This window comes from Osmia lignaria, chromosome 14, assembly GCF_051020975.1.
Source record: "Osmia lignaria lignaria isolate PbOS001 chromosome 14, iyOsmLign1, whole genome shotgun sequence".
Lineage (NCBI taxonomy): Eukaryota > Metazoa > Arthropoda > Insecta > Hymenoptera > Megachilidae > Osmia > Osmia lignaria.
Window position 1 is genome coordinate 2,210,310 of NC_135045.1, and position 18,298 is coordinate 2,228,607.

Sequence of the window (18,298 nt, forward strand, 5' to 3'; positions counted from 1 at the left end):
TGGGTGAGTGTCGAGAGAGGGAAGAGCAAGAGGCAAGAGGGTGGCGGTTGTGAAGCAGCAGGCTAGGGATGGTTGGCGGGCGCCCGCGGGAGGTAAAGAGTGGGGGGAAAGGAGCACGCTATCGGCGAGCGCCTCGGTTCGGCCGAGTCGGCCGACGTCGGCCTCGATCAGCCGCTCGGCGCTCAGTTCGAGTCGGACCTCCGTTGTAGTCGGATTGTGTCGTTCTGCCGCGCTGTCTCTCTCTCTTTCTCTCTTTCTCCTTCTATCTTTCTCTCATTCCCTCCTGTGGGCACGCGCGCGCGGCCGCCAGTGTGGTGTTGTATTTGTGTGTGTCTCTCGTTCTCCCTCTGTGTCGTCCCCCCCTTCACCCGCAACGACAACGAGTTCCGCCCAGTGAAAAAGAGTCGAGCTTTCCTGCAAACAAGACGCGTCCTCGACGGCAGTTGTTTGTTTTCTGGTTTCGCGGTGTCGCGGCTGACACAAACAGCCGAAGTCAAAGCAAGAAGAGATCGTGCGCGCGCGCGACCGACCAGAGGAGGAGAGACAAACCGAGCGAGCCCCGCGTGTACCGTGTCGCGTCGTCGGCCGTGCTGTCGTGTGTGTCTCGTCATCGTCGTTCCTCGGTGCGAAGAGTTTCAGTCAACGGAAGGAGAAGTAGGTTAGTACACGGTGGCTTTCGCGTACGCGGTGAAATATACCCGGCTCTCTATGACCGACTACTTCTCTCTGCTGTACACCTTTTAACCGGACTCGCGAGTGTGTACCATCCTGATGTGGTGACGGTGACGTTCAACCGACGCGCACTTCTTTTACGTAACAAAAGCGCGCGCGTGCGCTTTCGTACGTAATCCGTCTTGATTTCTATCCTTCTTGTATGTCGGTTACAAGTGGAGAGAATCTTCGATCATCGATAGCATGTAGTACGTCTCGAGTCTCGTGCGTGTTCGTGCTCCGTCCGATCTGTCGTTTGGTCATTTTCGTTTCGTTAAATCAGTGCCTCAGTGGATTTCGTGTTGTATTCCCCCCGCCGTGCCCTTTGTGCGCGATAGGCGTTGATTTCGGAGTGTGCTTCGACGAGAGCGCGAAACTCGAAGCCCGTTTCGATATCGAAACGATTCGATTAATCGCCAGGTTCAGTTGCCTCGACCAAGTTCACGGAGTAAAGCGCGCGTCAGTTCCGCGAACACCGCACTTACGTCGTGTACGAGTCGAAAGTATAACCGTTCGTGATTTTCAGTAAGGAGATTCCGTCGCCCGGATACGTTTCCAAGCGGATACATAACCGTGTACCATAAACGTTGGAAATCATCGTTTTGTGCATCGTGTACTATTCGTTGATGCAACTTCGTATCGTGGTGTTTTTCGTTTGCACCAAGAGTGTGATCGTTTAAACCTCCAAGTGGTGCGACTGTTTAAAGTGCGATATTTAATCAGTGATTTGAAAGAAAAGCCGATTGTTCGGCATATGAAAAAGTGAAAGTTTTATCAGTGCAGTACTACGCTATTCTCTTGTGGATTATTGGATATATTATACCCTACGATCTGCCGACGGAGCGCCACATCGCTGCTCACAATTTATGTGAGTACTAAAAATACAATTTTAAACCTAATTTTCAATCATATTCACGAATCTCGATATTGTTAACATCGCGAGTGATTTTATTTGCGTGTTTTTTGCTATCATTGTGCATAAACTCGTCGATCGTGTTTGCTTCGCAACATATTCCTTCATTTTACTTCAATATCGAAGATTCGTCGATATACGAGAGTAAGGATCGAATCGAAAGAACCTTCGAGTAATTGCGTCATCGTCGAAATCGTACAGCGTGAACACGTTCGCGAAAAAAAACCATGGTTGCTTCTGAGGTTAGAATGAAAACGTTCATCTCGCGTTCTCGATCTCGATGACTATCGATTCGAAATCGACGCGCTTCGTTCGGAGTAATTTTTCGCCACGCGGTTCGACTCCAAGTTGGAGGTTAACTTGACAATCGAGTTATGGATTAGTTTCGGTGTGTATATAAATTAAAGTGACTCTTGGCAGCAATCATGGAGCTAAATATTTGGCGGCGGTTATATAAATTCCACTTCGATGACTCCTCTTTCACGAATTATGATAAGGTACGATTAATAATAACAGGTTGTTCATCCGAGTGATTTTGTTTGCGTTTCGACTCCATTGATGACTCGTATTTGTTTTTATTATTTCACATAAACACAAATAATTAACTCTTCGTTCAATTACGTTTCGTGTTTTCTTCAAAATTATAAGTACATATATAGATTAAAATGAAAAATTCTAAAATTTCCGTCATTGTAGAACTGCAACGTTTCGATGTAAACGTAGTTAATAAAATAAAGGAAAGATCGTAGAAATTCGTTGAATAGTTTACCAGTGGAGGGTCTATTTATATTTCATAATCTGAAGGAGTGACGTTTAGCAAGAGAGGTTTTAATCTTACCGTGAAATACAAGTTGAACGAAGAGAAGTGAAAACGTCGATGTCTGTTCGACGATCTATTTAAAATTCTTCGCGCGGAAATGTTATCTTATCGGAGAAAAGAACGTTTCGCTGAGAAAGCGAAACTTGGAAAAGTCGTCGTGGCGTTTCAACCTCTTTTCCTCGTAGTTGTTTACAGCTTATATCGTTTCTTTATCAAAGAATTCTTGTCGACAAGTGCAATGCCATCGGTGTGTCGTGAGTAACAGCAGGTTCCTTGGAAAATTGACCTTTTGCGCTTGTTTGCACAATCATGTAACGATATTTCTGTCCGATACATTGTGACATTTTAAATCTTAACACGTTACGTACCGTCCGCAAATCACCTTCTAATTGAACAGTACATAATTTTAGTTTTCAAATTAAAATAAGAAATCGTGTCGATGGGTGGTAAACAAATGAACACGCGGAGCTGGCAACGAATGTGTTAAAGAATTCATTTATTTCGTTTCGTTTTTGATCGCGTAAAATTTGAATCACGCATAAAAAGTACCACGAAAATTGAAAACGAGTTTGCCTAGAAAACGTTTGAATTACAAAAAAAGACGATCAGCAATCGTACGAGTACTTTTCCTCTGCGCGACAGTCGAATTCCGATGTTCTTCGACGAGCGCAGTCGAAAGTCAATCGATGTCGATTAAAGAGCGACGCGGGCTTCATTAAAATACAATTAGAAAGAAAGGATCGGTCGCTGTTTTAACGATTTAACCGCGATTCTAACGCGAGTTGTTAAAAAACTACTTGGTAGATCGTATGAAAGCGACCGTGAAATGAAAAAAAAAAAAAGAAAAAGAGAAAAGGCAGGAGAGAATAGGAAGTTCGCACAATTCAGTGTACAATAAAGTAGTTACGTAGTAAAAGTTCCTTTCATATTTAATTACACGTGGTGGAATTTCGCATCGCGTATCGCGGGACCCTTCAGTTTAATCTCGTTTCTATGCAAGCTTTTCAAACATCCTCGTTCTAGCTTCAACCCTATTCATCCCTCTACTCGCCTCGCTCTTATCTTTTTACTCGCTTAACGTTTTAATGAACATTTTTCAATTTCAACGAGCTTTTCAATAACCGTCTATATTCCCCGCGGAAATAATGTCCTCGCCGAGACGACGACTACGTTTTTGTAGATTCGATCGAGAGGCAGAAGCGTTCACGTAACTTTGATTTTCTTCTTTGGAAACTAGAAATTTTAGAATTGTTTGCATTGCTTCGATTTTCTTGAACTTTCGGAATTTTAGAATTTTCGAATCTTAGAAATTTGGAAATTCTGAAATTTCGAAATAATGAGGGGTTCCTTCAGGAGGCCAAACCACCCTTGCCCCTACGCCAATGGAGACGAAATCAAGTTAACCCCAAAATTCGGTTTAACTAAAGAAGAAAAGAAATAGGGTTAATAACGTCATAATTGTGTTTTTCTTTCTGAAATTGAATAGCACTGTAGACGGAAGCAGGTACCGAGTAATTATTCCCAGATCGTAACCGTTTGCAAGCAAATTAATTGTGGAACGTCCCGGTAACCTCGTTACTTGTTCCTTCTATCTTCTTCCTCTGTTCGTGCTCGAAGGATCTGTTTCGCGTGCAGATCGAGCGAGCAACGAGTGGCATAAAACGTTGTTACACAGTCGACGAAATGATCGAATTATCAACCGTATCGTTTCTTCGTTCGGAGGTCGTGCTTTCAGCAGTTATCACGTTACGCGTACCACAGCCAGTCGAATGGCCTAATTCATCGCTCTTTCCTTTTGCCAGACCATTTATTTATTACTTTATCGCTTTGTTCCGCCACTCTTTATGGATTTTTCACGAAGAACATTCGAGCTCGGTAAATTTTACCCTTTAACCCGTCCGTATCCACGAAACGGAAGTTTTAAAAGCCATTACCAGTCGTTTACTGCTAAAAGAGCGTCGCGAGGAAAAGAGAATAAGAAAACGATCATAGTTCGTGTTATTAGTCGCGCCATTACGAGCGTCATCGAAGATAGTTTCCAGTTGTTACGTCCCGCACAATTGCGGCCAGTTTCTTATCTGTTGCACACACGCGTCACGTTAACCTTGCATTTTTATCAGCCGTTCCGTGATTAATTCTTGAATGAAAAAGAAGGAAGGGGGTGATCGGGATCGTGCTGTGCTTTTCCAACGTCGCCTCGTTAGGAAATAACTGTATACTACTCCGCTCCTTAATTAACTTTTCCAAGATTTCTTTTATAGAATATTAGCGAATATAATACAAAGGCGAGAATATGAATTTCAAATAATTGTGTCCCGGAACGTTAGAAAAAGGCAATTAAAATCGTTGCATATCCCTGATTACAAATACTGTTGCATTAATCGTGTTCGAACAGGATACGAACGATTATAACGTGTGGGCATCGACGCAAAGTGCGAGGACGACGCGTCGAAGGTTGGTCTGAAAAGACGAGCGCAGGTTCCATTCTCAGCACCTGCCTCGCAGATTGTGAGGACATTTTTCTAGCGTCTGGAAAATTTCCCTCCTCTCCGGTTCACAAAAGAAAACCGGCTTCCACGAATGTGCGCTGACCTTTGTAACCTTTTATTATCCGTACACGTTCGCACAATGAAAACGGTTCGTAGCCCGACGTGTATACCGTCGTCGACTCACAAAGGAAAAAACTTGTGACCGAGATGGCAAACGTTAATGGTGTTCTATTTCGACGGTGAATTTTTCCTCGTGAAAGCGAGCGTTTGCTTTTCAGAAGGCTTTCGATTCCATTCCGATTCGGAGCGAGCAGGAATTCAGTCTTCCTTTGCGACCACCTTCGATCCACTCGTTTCTTTGATCACCTTAGTAGTTGTTATCCATTATCTCGAATGTTTGATCTTATAAACCTATGGTGATTCGTGTTTTTCGTGACATTCTTTGTTAATACCATCCCTCTGCGCGTTTAAGTTTAGGGTCATTCCACCCCGGGGATTTTGTTCGAAATGGAGTATAATATAGCGTTCGGGAAATTAGGGGTAGTTTAAGTCATTCAATTTGAATTTTATAATTTTCTCCTATTTCGATGAAAACCGCTCCTTTTTTCTTGCGTTCTCCTTCGTTCTTCTGCACAGTGGCCGGCAGAAAAACGTTCCTCGGTGTTTGCACGATAAAACGCGTACGAACGCGTGTTCATCGATTCCCACGCCCACGAATCGAAACGTTCACCGTCACCTATGCACTTTTGCGCTCGAAACGAGCAGCGGACAAACAAGAATTTCATGGAATAAAACCGCTAGTCACTGGGAATCGATCGTACGAATGTTTTGAGCGTTCGAAAGTTGCCAGACAACGGGACAAAAGAGGGATATTACAGGCGGAGGTTGCAAACACCAGAGGTAACCTCGTAGCTCATTTTTTACAGCTTTTATGCCGTAGCAGACGGATTATCATAATGGTAGCCAGTTTCGCGAAACTTCTTTTGATCGTGTTCGCAAGAGGACGAAGCCTCTCCATTGTTGAGCGTTGAGCAGATTTACGATGCGATCCACTTTGCCCCTCGGTTCTCGCTTCCGGTTATTACGCGAAAGTCGGGCAAGAAAAGCGCAACTAGGATACGATCATGCTCCGAACTAGGAGAGTTTCTCAAAAGAACCGACTCGAGAGAACGGATTCAATCCGGCAACGTTCGCTTTGATCGAAGGAAACAATCTTTTTATTAAATTAATTATTTGCAATTTGTTCGAAAGGAAGAATAATTAGAATAATTAAATGCTATGGTAATAAGTGGATTATTCAATTTTTGGATGGCGGACCACGGAGAGAGTCCCAACTTTAGGTCTTGATTGATCCAAACTACGCTGTTCAAGGGTTAATCAAAGTTTATAAAATTGTAGATGTTAAACAGTTTTCGTTCTCTATTCCGTGAAAATTTGTACGCGACCAATCGTCGCTGTTTCCCACGGCATTGATCGCGTTAATTGAAAGAGAGATTCGAACTGGCGCGTAACAACGAATCACGATCGAACGGGACAGAACGAAAGTTTTTAACGCGGCTTATTCCGGCCGATATATTATATTCGTGTCGTTCGACGTTCGATCGAATCCGTGTGCATTTTAAACACACCGTGCGTCACAGTTAACATTAATAGAATTCGTATTCCAATATTTATAATCCGGCCGGTTCGCAGAAATAATCCATGAATCGCGTTCAACCGTTAACTTAATTGCAATCCACCGTGTCAATCCATTAACCGTTTCTCTCTGACGTTCTCTCGCTTTCTCTTAGCCCCGTCTCTTTCTCTCGTTCGACGAACGCTATCCATGCAAATTTGCTCGTGAACACCGTAACAGCCGCCTCCTCCTCCTCTTCCTCCTCTCTTTCACTCTTCCTATTTCGCCAGCTGAATCGTCTCACGAAACGAACACTACCGGGATATAAGTTTTCCTATCAGTTTCGAAAGATAGATAGCGATTGAACAACGACGGAGCCGGGTCAGTCGTAACCAAGATTTACGAAATGAAATGGTCCAATTTTTAGAGCAAAAATTTGTAGAAATTTATATTGAAATTTTTTAATCGCCACTTCTTATCAGCTGGACGTTGAATCATCCGATGACCGACGTTGACCATTGTGTTCTTATATTTAATCTCTGGCAAAAGTGTATGAAAAATCATTTGGCGATCGTGTTTGGCGTGACGCGACGAATAACCGTGACGTGGCTAGACGGGAACGGAGGGGAAACGAGGTCTCGTCGAGGTGGAGGCGCTGCTTCCCTCCATCGAATATACATATTTACCGTGAACCGAGCGTTTATCGAGCGAATTGAAAAGAGTTTGCGTAAAGGATCGTCGAAGCGAACGATTAGATAGCGAGTTGAGGCTGATAATGCGTCTGCGTGTCGATGATGCGGGTGGAAAATGGAACGGCGAACCGGCAACTGTTTTCACAAACAATTTCAACCGGTATCCGTGTTTGTTGATTTTCTAATTTACGCTTTCGGGATGTATCGATAGAATATCGGAAATTTTTATTCTATTCCGACAGCATTTTCCATTACAATAACAGAATTAGAAATTATATTTAGAGTATTTCGAGTGGTGTACCGATGGTTTATTAATATTTCAAAATTAATTAAAAAGGTATTGTAGCTGAAATCTTGTTTCATAGGGGCACCCTATTTTCGGTTTGATGGATTTTCCACGATTCTCCTTAAAGGATAAACGTAACGTAACAAGGCACATTTTCATGCAAAAAGTTAGAACACCGGGAATGGAATAGCTTTTCCTTTCGTGAAAGCATTTCTTACGCTCGGTCGGTAGAATGAGCTTTGAATGAGTCAGTTCGTTTCTTCAAAGCGTTTCTGCTGCCTAGTTAGTCACAGTTGTTGTCCCCGACTCGTTTGTGTACAGTGTCTTCACAGTTTACTCTTGCGCATCGAGCGAGACGAGCAGAGACAAACGAGAAAAATGAGAAGAAATGAAGAAAATTGAATAGCAAAGGAACACGGTGGGTATCTTTTCGATCGATGCTCTCTCTGTTCGTTAAAACGGGAAACGAGCATTTACCTTACTAATTGCGCCGTTATTAAACACGAAGACAGGGAAACACACAGAACGGGCAGGGGAAAATAAAGAAACTCCTCGAAGTAATTAAATATTGACCGTCCCGAAAGGAACTTATCATTTCTTAACGTTAAGCACAACGAGCCGTAGAATTTCTAACGAGCGTAATTCCTTTCGTTCAAGTTCGCGCGAGAAGAAAAAAAAGAAAATAAAGCCACGGTGAATTGCTAAAGTATTTTTACCCACTCAATTAATACATTAGGAATACTGTAATTGTAATTATTCAGAATACGATATCGTTTCATTTTTCGAATATAAGATCTTCCGTTCTTCTAATTTCCTAATTAAAGAAAATTAGTAACGTAAAATAATTAGGTACCTAAAATTAATTCATAATTAATACGAAAGCTTGAAGGTTTCTAAAATAAAAAAAAGATTGTTATTACCATTAGCACCTGTTTGGTAAAAGTATCATACACGTCGAGTTACTAATTAAGAGGATAAAAATACTTATACGATTTCGCGGTGCAGACATAACCGTGGAGTATAAAGGATAGAGGAGAGAGGAAAGACAGAGAGCATTGATATTTCCGGCGGTATAATCCTGCTTGTCGGACGATTTCAAGGGTGGTAGAGAGAAGGGTCGTCGGTTTGGGTGGATGGAGGTAGAACAAACCATCGCAATAAAGGATTCGTCGAGCGTGGAAAACCGGACCCGTTTTCCCAACGGGACGAAGTAAGCCCTGGAAAAACCGTCCGACTACTCGCGAGCGTACCGGCTCGCGGAAAATTATGCTCGACGAAACTAATTTCAATTTACGATTGAAATTATCGGCTAGCCAGCGTGAACACACGTGTTACGTGTCGATTGCTTTTTACTCTGTTTCACCTAATTAGAAATCGCGTAATTTTTTCCTCTCGGGGCTTGTCTTCGTTTTCAAATTTGTAGCCTCTCTTCAATTACAAATCTTTACAATATTTAGTATTAATTAACTCACACTCGATAATCATTTCTATCAAATATTTTTAGCTGATGAGTTAACGCATTGTTGCGATCATTACTGACGGCGTAGATGATTTTTCAATGCCGTTACTTACCGTTGTCTACGAATACATCACGATTCACCGTGAGCTCGTGTGAAAGTCTCGGTTCGATGTGCATTTCGCGCAAAAACTTTCCCTTCCCGGCTGTCACCGGTGAAATCGATCGGTACAGAAACGTATAAAATCGATGCGAATCGATGTAAAATCCGAATCTCGAAAGAAATATCGTAATAAGGAAAAAGGGGGAAGGAGATAAAGATAACTGGAGCAGCGATAGAGAGATTTGTTTATACGCTTGTGATACTAGTACAATTTATCACTCGGTTGAAGAGGAAAAGAGAGGGTAAAGAGGATTGGAGCAGAGACTCGTCGAGTCGGTAGAAGGAAGGAAGGAGAAGGGAAACGAAGGATAATCGCAGGTCCTTCGGTAAATAAGGTTATTCCTCCATCGAGTCGGCACCCATTCCATTCTGTCCCATACTATCTCAGAGCATCTTAGCGGCTTCGTGCTCTCCCTTTTCGTTTTCTCGTCCATATTCACGCTTCGCTCCGTGGAGGAACGATTTGTTGGAATTAAGTGGTATTTCACCGAATCGCTCGTCGCGACTTTCCGCCGCGAAATCTTTCTCGAATTCTAATAATCGTTTGCTTTATCCCCCGCTACCCGAGATTGACTACGCTACTTCAACCGTTTGCATCGTTAACTCTGTGGAAAAATATTTGCAAATAGGAGTAAAATTTTTTTTTATTAAAACCTGGTAAAGGTTGTAATTGTTTAAGTAACTTTGAGAGATTCCTATCGTCTCGATTAGGAGACAGCTTTGAATTCAGTGTTGCAATTGAAACTATCGCGAGTAACGACACAACGATATCGTATCACGGATTCAAGCGACTGCAACTTGACAAAAGACAAAGCAAAAATTTCCACAGACACACGGTTTGCGTGGTGTCGTTTCGGTTTTTCTACTCGTTCGAGCTTTCATCCTAGTCAGTCCTCTGTAGTTTGTTTTCCACTTTAACGAGCAGTCCTTGCCACACGATCGAATCCTTTGAACTACTCTTTTTTCCCTCGTTTTTCCATCGTTTCCTCTCATTTTCCCCTTTTTTTTTTTGCCCCGATTCACCCTGCTACTTGCTCGATCCGTTCTTTTCTATTCCTATCCGATTGCCTTAACGAGCTATCATTCTATTACTCTGTTTTCTATTATTCTACCGAGCACCCTATCAATGCGAATCAATGAATCGTCTCGTCTCATCGATCCTATTATGTTTCTTTGTAAAATATGTACAGAAATCGGTTTGACGTTGTTATTTGCAGTTTAACCGAAAGACGATCGTTAGAATACAATCTGTAGGCGCAAGCTTGCGAAATTAATATAATAGTTTCTGTTTCGTCGAGCAGGATATTCGATTCGTTACGAATTCACGCGTAATCCGTGTCTCTCGAGTGTCTTCTAAATACTCACGGCACGACTTTACCAATCTCGTTAATTAATCTCGTCGAGACCTCTGTGTTTATCCGCGCGACGGCAAACTGGATTTAATAATCGGGCGTGAATCCGCTCATTAACGTTTCGCGGATATCAGGTGGAAGAGAAACGGGACAAGCATTTAAGCGAAGGCGAGCCGATAACAGAAGTTATCAGTGATTCGTTTCGTGTCACGTCTACCGGCCAAGATAATTCTTGTCAGCTATTATATTTCATTTTCCTTTCAATTTACCAAACTATTTAATATTTATCGTATTATTTTACTCTACTTTTAAGCTTTCATTCTTAATTTTACCAGTCGCTCTTTCTCTCGACTAGCAACCCTTACTTTCGGAATCTTTCTCGTTTCCCTCGTTTCTTTCCACCCTCGTAACTTACCCCGGCTCCCTCTTTGTCCACGTTTCAAGGGATCTGTAACCGCTTTAACCTCTTCTCTATCTTTCCCCTTCGCCGCTGTTTCGTCTTCGTTCGCTGAGTCCGTAATAATGGCGAGAGTGTCCTTAGCCGAATACTTTGCCGTTAGTTTCTAAACTTAGGTTTTTCTCTCCATTTCAAGTTGCCACAACAAGTGTCTTTCGTATTTGCTGCAACAGTTTATGGTTTCGTCGAGGGGAATGATTAAAAGTTCTTTTTTTCTTCGTCCGTTTGCTTCTTCAGTCCTAGGATTTCATAGAAATTTATAATCAATTTCAAGAGTCTAGTGCTCTTTATCCGTTGCTTTATCGAGTAATTGTAAACGAAATGTAGCGTTAAGAGTTTCGTAGAAAAATAACGTCTCTTCGCGGTGCGAAAGATTAAATCTAGCTTTCAAAGGCATTCCGTTTAACGATCTGACGGCGTGTAGCATATTTTGGATTAGAAGAGCTACGTAGCCCGAGGTAAAATCGATTTCACGTGGTGATAAAGTTCTTTCCCTGGTACCTGGTTGCTTCCTTTATTCCACACTCTCCTTTCCGACGATTTGAGCGCGCCAATGTAAATGCAAATACGGCTGCCTCCTCTGTAGCCCGCCGTCTCCGTTGGTCCTCTTTAAATTCCTCCGTGCTGAAGGACCGTCTGCCTTTTCTTCCAGCTTCGTGCCTCCCTTTGGGAATTATTACCACGGACAAACACGTCACCGAATGGAACGAAGGCAATGCGTTCGCCATCGCGATGACTATCATCGGTTGCTATATTTTCTCCTCCCATATAAAAGTAATTTATTATTTCAACCCTTAAAACGGTTGAATCCCACGGAGGTCACCGATGAATAATGAACTATTTTTCATTCTTAATAAATGTTTAGCGAGCGACGTGTTCGTACGAAGGATCGCGTGAATCGTTTAAAAAAGGAAGGACAAATAAACGCGGTGCGAAGGAAGGATCGATCGAACGTTACTGAAACGCGTGGAGAACGAAAGGCGGGTGTGGGCGACGAAGGGGAGCCGATGAAAAGGGTGAAATTTAAAGCTCTTGCATCGCAATTACGGAATTATTAAAACGTGTTGCCAACGAGTTTTTGTCGCGTCGTTATTAATGTAACACCGTTCACCGTTTCGTAACGAAAATTCCTCGAGAACTATATATGGAATTTCACGTAGCCGAGTAGTCCGGGATAAGTATCGACGATTAGGGTAACAGCAGAGGTTTGATCGGTCGTTAGCGTAAACGAAGCTTTCCCGTTTCCTTAAAACCCCTGTATTCATCGAAGTTCACCAACTATCCGCAAACTGCTCACGAACGGAGAACGTGTTAGTATAGTCAAAGCTTTTCGAGTCAACTGCTTCAAAGGAGAACTTGTGTACAAGCTATTCGAGATGTTTCTTTCACGAAACTTCGTTCGAATCTTATATCTTCGGTGATCTCGATCCTCTTATCTCGTCTACGTAGAAACGCAACGATTGAATACCATGGTAGAGGTTGTTTCTATTCGCTATATTGTATACTAATTATGATTTATAGAGTACATTATAGAAGTGTAATTCTCTCAATAATTTCTATTTGATTCCATAAAATATGCTACCGTCAAAGTGTTAATTTCGTACATAATTTCAATTATAATATTATATTAATATCATAACCCAGCTGGGGTTAAAATTGGAAAATGAAACGATCGTATTTCGAATAATTACAATTTGTATAACCCGTTACACGCGGATGTTATCACCTGCGCTCTTTAACGCGTTGAATATTCGTGATTTGTCCTTTCGAATATAAAAGAAGGTTGGCGAGAAGTGTTTACCTTAGACGAGACAAGATTTGCTCAAGATCAACTTTTGCATTATCTTCGTGGAACGTGAGGTCGCATAGGATTCTTGTTTGTGGCTCCAAGGTAAAACACGAGTGTGTACTTTTATCGCACGTTTCACTATGATTTTGCAGTTTATGTTTAATACACAACTTATGGTTTCACGTTGCTTTCGTTTTTCGATTAAATTTCCTTTAACGAAGAATCGTTACATTTTTCCAATCATCTTTTTGCTTTTCGAATTTTCCGAGTTGTAAGAATCTTCATTGACACTGAACAGTACCTACTTGAAGAATTAATTTTTCCGGGTATTAAAATTCCAATTTCTATATCCAGGTTTTCAAAACAAATGTTAAATATCAAGAGGGAAGCCTTTCTTTCACCTCTCTCCATAAGTTCTCTCGGAAAGTATTGAATGGAGGTTTCCGTATCATTCGATTATCCTTATTCCCGGCATGAATAAATCTTTCTCGAGAAAGAGAGAAGATGAGGAAAGATTGAGGATAGAAAGGTAGACATGGGTGTACGGTTCGAGGCGAAGTTGGGAGTTGGACGGGAGCGAAACCCGTTCCATCGGATACCAAAGAGAGTCGTGAAGAAGAGAAAGAGGCGGAGGGAAAACCGCGTGCCAAGAGTGACGATGTAAACGTCATATATCTAGAGGGAAAGGATATTTCGATCTCGATGGGTGGGCCGGTTTGTCCCAGCGGTGTATCCACCAGCCTTCACGAATTCCACTCTATCGAACGACGTAGTGCATCGCCTCCAGAGGATCGAGCCCTGTTCGAAGGTGGACCTTAAATATGAAAGCTATTCGCAAAATATTTACTTTTGATAATTACCAATTGCACCTATTCAAGTTCTCGCGACCTTCCTTTAATTATCTCCGATAAAGAGTGATCACGCATTGCGTAATTACTGGGCGGATAAATTGCTGGCAGATGGTCGGCATCGATCGTAAACTTACGCGAAGGGGATTTGCATAGAGAGGAACGAGCGGATAGCGAATCCGCGAGGAAAGTTTCTCTGCGTAGGAAAAGTATGGAGGAAAGGTCGTTTGGAATTTTCGATAAAGGCTCGACGATGTCCGTGGAAGTATCGCGTGATCGATAACTGTTCCAGCACACCTTACTCCGCGACTCGTAAAACACACGCAAATGGACGTGTATACGGGTCTGGCTCGGTTGTATCCTCGCGCGTGAAATACAGAACGCTCGCTTCTCTCCCGGTATGTTTCCCTCGTTTTTGCTCGCCATCCACTCCGTGTTTTCCCTCTGTTCCATTTTTCCTCCCTTCCACAGTGTGCAACTGCATCCGGAGACACTGAAACTTTAATCGCGCCGCGCGTTTCGCTATTTTGCCTGGCGCGAATTTACACTGCAAACGGATGGAACGTGCTGCGCTAATTTCGCGTACGCGTGTTTTCTTCAAAAATATAGATAACATTCGCAATTACGCATTGTTTTCAAACGGAGCGCATTCTTTTTACGAGGTTTATATAGATCGCCTATTTGAATTTATTTTCCAAGAGAACAACTATCAAGAAGAAGAGAAATTTCAGGGTGCACAAGTGGGAAAACGAGAAAATTACGTCGTTGGCGTCGTTGTTTTCCCGCGCGACGAGTTGCTTTCGTTCGTCGTAAATCGTGTCTTAAATAGCACCCGTTCGAGGCCGTACGCGTCGCCGTCAGCGTCGTTCACGTGACTCGCGACGATCGTGAAAATTGCCTTAATTAGAAAAACGCATCGTTGATCGACGTCTGTTTCCCGGTGCACGTGCTGGCACGTTCATCCTATCCGACCACTAAACTATTCCATTCTATTCAAATACGATTTCGCTATTGTGTTCCCCGTTTGAAATACGAATACGTTGTTCGCGTAATTAACACCTCATCCGCGGATCACGATGTTCCGCGTCATACGGAATGTTGTCATCCGTCGGGAATGACGCGGAAACCCAACGAGCGTCGATTATGCATATTTGAAATTGCAAGAAGACTTTATGCATCGTTTAGAGAGAGATAGATTATTTATTCGAAGGTGTGACTGGTTGATTCGGTATTCCGACGGGGAGGTTGGACGGAACGGGAGAGAGAGGAAGGTTGGAAACGGGGTTAGATGGAGCAGGAAGGGCGGGGTGCGCGTGTCTATGACAGTAATAACCGGTCCCCCGCGTTGCAGTTGCACCGTCCACGAGGGCACTTGTCACCCGTGGCTCGAGTTAGTTCGAGTTCAGTTGGCATGCGCTGCTAATGCGTATACAGTCGTGCCGTGTCGCATACAATTATAAACGCGTTTATATCCGTGCACGGATTTGCCCAACGTGTCTGCACAAACGTCAACTTTCTTCTCGACTTCCGTCAAATCGATTCTTCACCTCTTTATTCGTTTTACCACTTTCTATTTTGGCCATTTTCGTCTGTACAACGATTAATTTTCTTGATCTTTCAAGTACCGTAGAAGGGTGAAATTGAATACTGTTATTTTTCTAAATTATACCAGTTAAGGATACCGCTGTAAACTAGGCTGAAAGTAACCCCACCGATTTCGTTTCGAATTTCCATGGATATATCGTTCCCAGAAAGGGATGTAGCCGCGAAAGAATGTAAGATCGGAACAAAGATGAGAAGGGAGAAACGCGGACGAGAGACGAAAGGACAAGGGCCAAGGGTTTTCTTGACCTTTCTCGTGTTTTCTTCTTCTTTTTCTCCGCTTGCCCGGATCCTTCTCTCATCTCGTGGTCGATGCACGCGTGTGTCGTTCGCGGAACGCTTTGGTTCCAGCACAATGCTTCTCGTTTATGAGAGGGAACCCGGGGTAGGTTTACGACTTCGGGCCTCGGACGTAGACCCAGCGTGACGAGCAGGAACAAACGTGTAGGTAGAAAGGAATAGAGCTACGGAAAGGGAAAAGGAGAAGGATATCTTGGAAATTTTCTGCTCAGCCCTCTCGTTGGCCCTTCCGACCGATATTCGAAAAATCCCTGGGCTTAATTGCCCTTAGAGCTCTCGACCTAGTGTTTACTTTTTTTTTTTTCTCTCTCTCCTCTTCGTTTTCGACGCCAGCATCTCGAAGGGGAGTCGAGTTCCCGAAGAGGTTGCGCGAAGTTTCCTCGGCTCGAATTGATCGTCCAACCGTGAGCAGTAAGGATTCTTTATAAGTTTGCCTTTTCCAGAGCAATAATCGCGACGATCGATCGGTTCTTCGTGTTATCCAATCGAAATCCCTTTCTTCTCATTTTTCAATTCATATTATTTCTCGCGAAATTTTTATGCAACTTAATCAGCGTGCAATTTCGAAACGAAACGTTCTTGAAAGTTGAAAACTTTGAGAAACTTCACGAAACTCCATTGCATTAACAAATAAAATAATTTGATAGCTTTGGAAGCCTTGAAAGTCACGAAACAGTATTCTATCTATATATGTATAAGAGCATTAACGTTGGAAACTTTGAAAAATCTTATGGAGTTGGATATTTTTAATGAGAAAACGTTGAATACATGTCGCAGACGATTCTCCGCATTCGTTTGTACGATTATTGCTCGCAGATTATATAACTGAAGCGTAATTATCTGTTACCGGCTTTATCGGGTCCCGTTATGATAAATGCATACGATTACCGCTGAAAATTGTGGCATCAAACGTTCTGGTTGATAGAACCGGATAATTTAAGCGCGTGCAAGCGGATTTCGAGAGCGTTACACCTGTTTACTACTCTACTACTTGTGTCTGACATTTTTCCAATATATCCTTATCGTGTTTGCACAATTAGTATGTCAGTGATTCGTGTATTTAATAGATTTATAAATCCCAAGAATTATATAGTTAATTCTAGATAAATTTTATTAATACATTTCATTGATTTATGTCAGCATACTAATTTCTATTCCAGCGAAGGTACTTACACTTTTTAATTTCTATCGCTTTCACCCTCTTTCTATATAAGCAGTAGATTCCCAAGTATATATAGACAGATGAGATCGTAAATCGTCAGCTAAAGGGTTTAAATGTTTCCCTAGAAGCAAATCTTCTCGGGTACGTGTTCTCACGCGAAACGTTCGGACCTCCGAGGGTCTCGAGCAATTTACCAACGAACCACTAACGTTTACGCGGCCGCGGGCCGATAATCCGACCGGGGCGGGCTGGAGGGATGAAATTAGAAAAATTGTGATCAGGATGATTTACGAGTGGTGGACGAACGGGTCGTGCCACGGGGGGAGAACGAGCATGAGGGAAGCGAAAGGTGGGACGTCGAGTAGCCGGGGGTGGAAATTTATGGCTCCGCAACAGATGCGTCCCCAAAGGACGATATATTCCTTTTCGTAAGAATATAATACCGTAAGGTGGTGGATGTAACAACTGGCAAAATGCGAGAAACACATTAACTTCTCGTATTTCCAATTGATCGAACGAACAAATGTATTTTACATTTTTATTATTACATAAAGAGATAAAAGTAATCTCGACAAAATTTAACGATATAAAGGTATGATTTCGAGAAGAGAATAAATTTCATCGGATAGAAAAGAAGAAAAATATATATTAATGATAATCGATGGGGAGTGAGTTAGTATCGGTGGAAGGTCTGGTTCAGGGTTGCCCTTCTGAAAGGCTGCGAGGCTCGTGGCGATGGCGATAGTAATATCGATTTAGCAAAGGTTCTTCTTCGTCTCCTCTCGGCCTCCTTACCTCTTGTATGTACTACGTGCTCCGTAACCGAGATAAACTCCCACTGTATTCCTCCTCCTACTCGACTCTACCTTCTCTTTCTTCGCATCGCCAACACCACACCGGTTCTACCTTGTTTTATCTGCTTTATTTATTTTCTCGTTGCCGGTTCTTTACCGGTTACGCGTTTCCCAGCTTCTCTTCGCGAGCTGCGATCTTTGACGCTTAATGCACGCGCTCGTTTATTAATACAGGGGTGAAATAGTGTCGCTTCGTCGACATTTCGTGGATATTCGAATTCAATTCATCAGAGTTGATCTTCCTCTGAATTTCTAAAGTTGGATCGATTTTTGTTTGGCTTGGAAAATTGAGCCTAGTCGTTTCGGCGTCGCTTTATCCGGTATCGAAGTCGATAAAATCGCTGGAAGCTGCGCAGCGACGCTTTGAAATATCAGCGCCGTTAAGCTTCATAATTTAAACCGGCTATACCTCCCCGACGCCTGTGCGCAACGAACGAACGGTTGTAATTTTTATAAAAATAGAAGCAGTCCTTCGGGGAAACGCCGTTTCTGTATCGTTCGACGGTACCGTTGCATGCATTATGGATGCGCTTTTCGCGTAGTCGCGCGAGTGATTCCGACGGAGCTCCACTTTACGGAGAAAGCAACGCGTTCTCGCGGATCGTGATGCGCGGAAAGGAGAAGCTCGATTTCGCGAACCTTCCAACATCCTCCGACGTCCTTTTGTTCCGCGTCAGTTAACGAACAACACCATTTGCGAATGAAAAGAAACGCATCGGAGTTATTGAGACTCGTTGAATCGATTTTAAACGCCTCGTCGTCCGACACGAAATTATCGTTCGATGATGA

The 18,298-nt window shown here is 42.8% G+C and overlaps 1 protein-coding gene across 6 annotated transcripts in view; it reads left to right on the plus strand.

The window, feature by feature from the left end:
• The first annotated feature begins 139 nt into the window (after nt 1-139).
• Nucleotides 140-18,298, plus strand: part of LOC117607239 (uncharacterized) — a 174,488-nt gene continuing 156,329 nt past the window's right edge. For 4 of the 6 annotated variants that reach the window (XM_034330687.2, XM_034330685.2, XM_034330689.2 and 1 more), the window contains exon 1: nt 140-1,579. The gene's annotated coding sequence lies outside the window, so the exon portion shown is untranslated. Of the gene's footprint in view, nt 1,580-1,623; nt 2,122-18,298 lie in introns of those variants that run through there. The other 2 variants (XM_034330686.2, XM_034330688.2) reach the window with 2 other exon arrangements.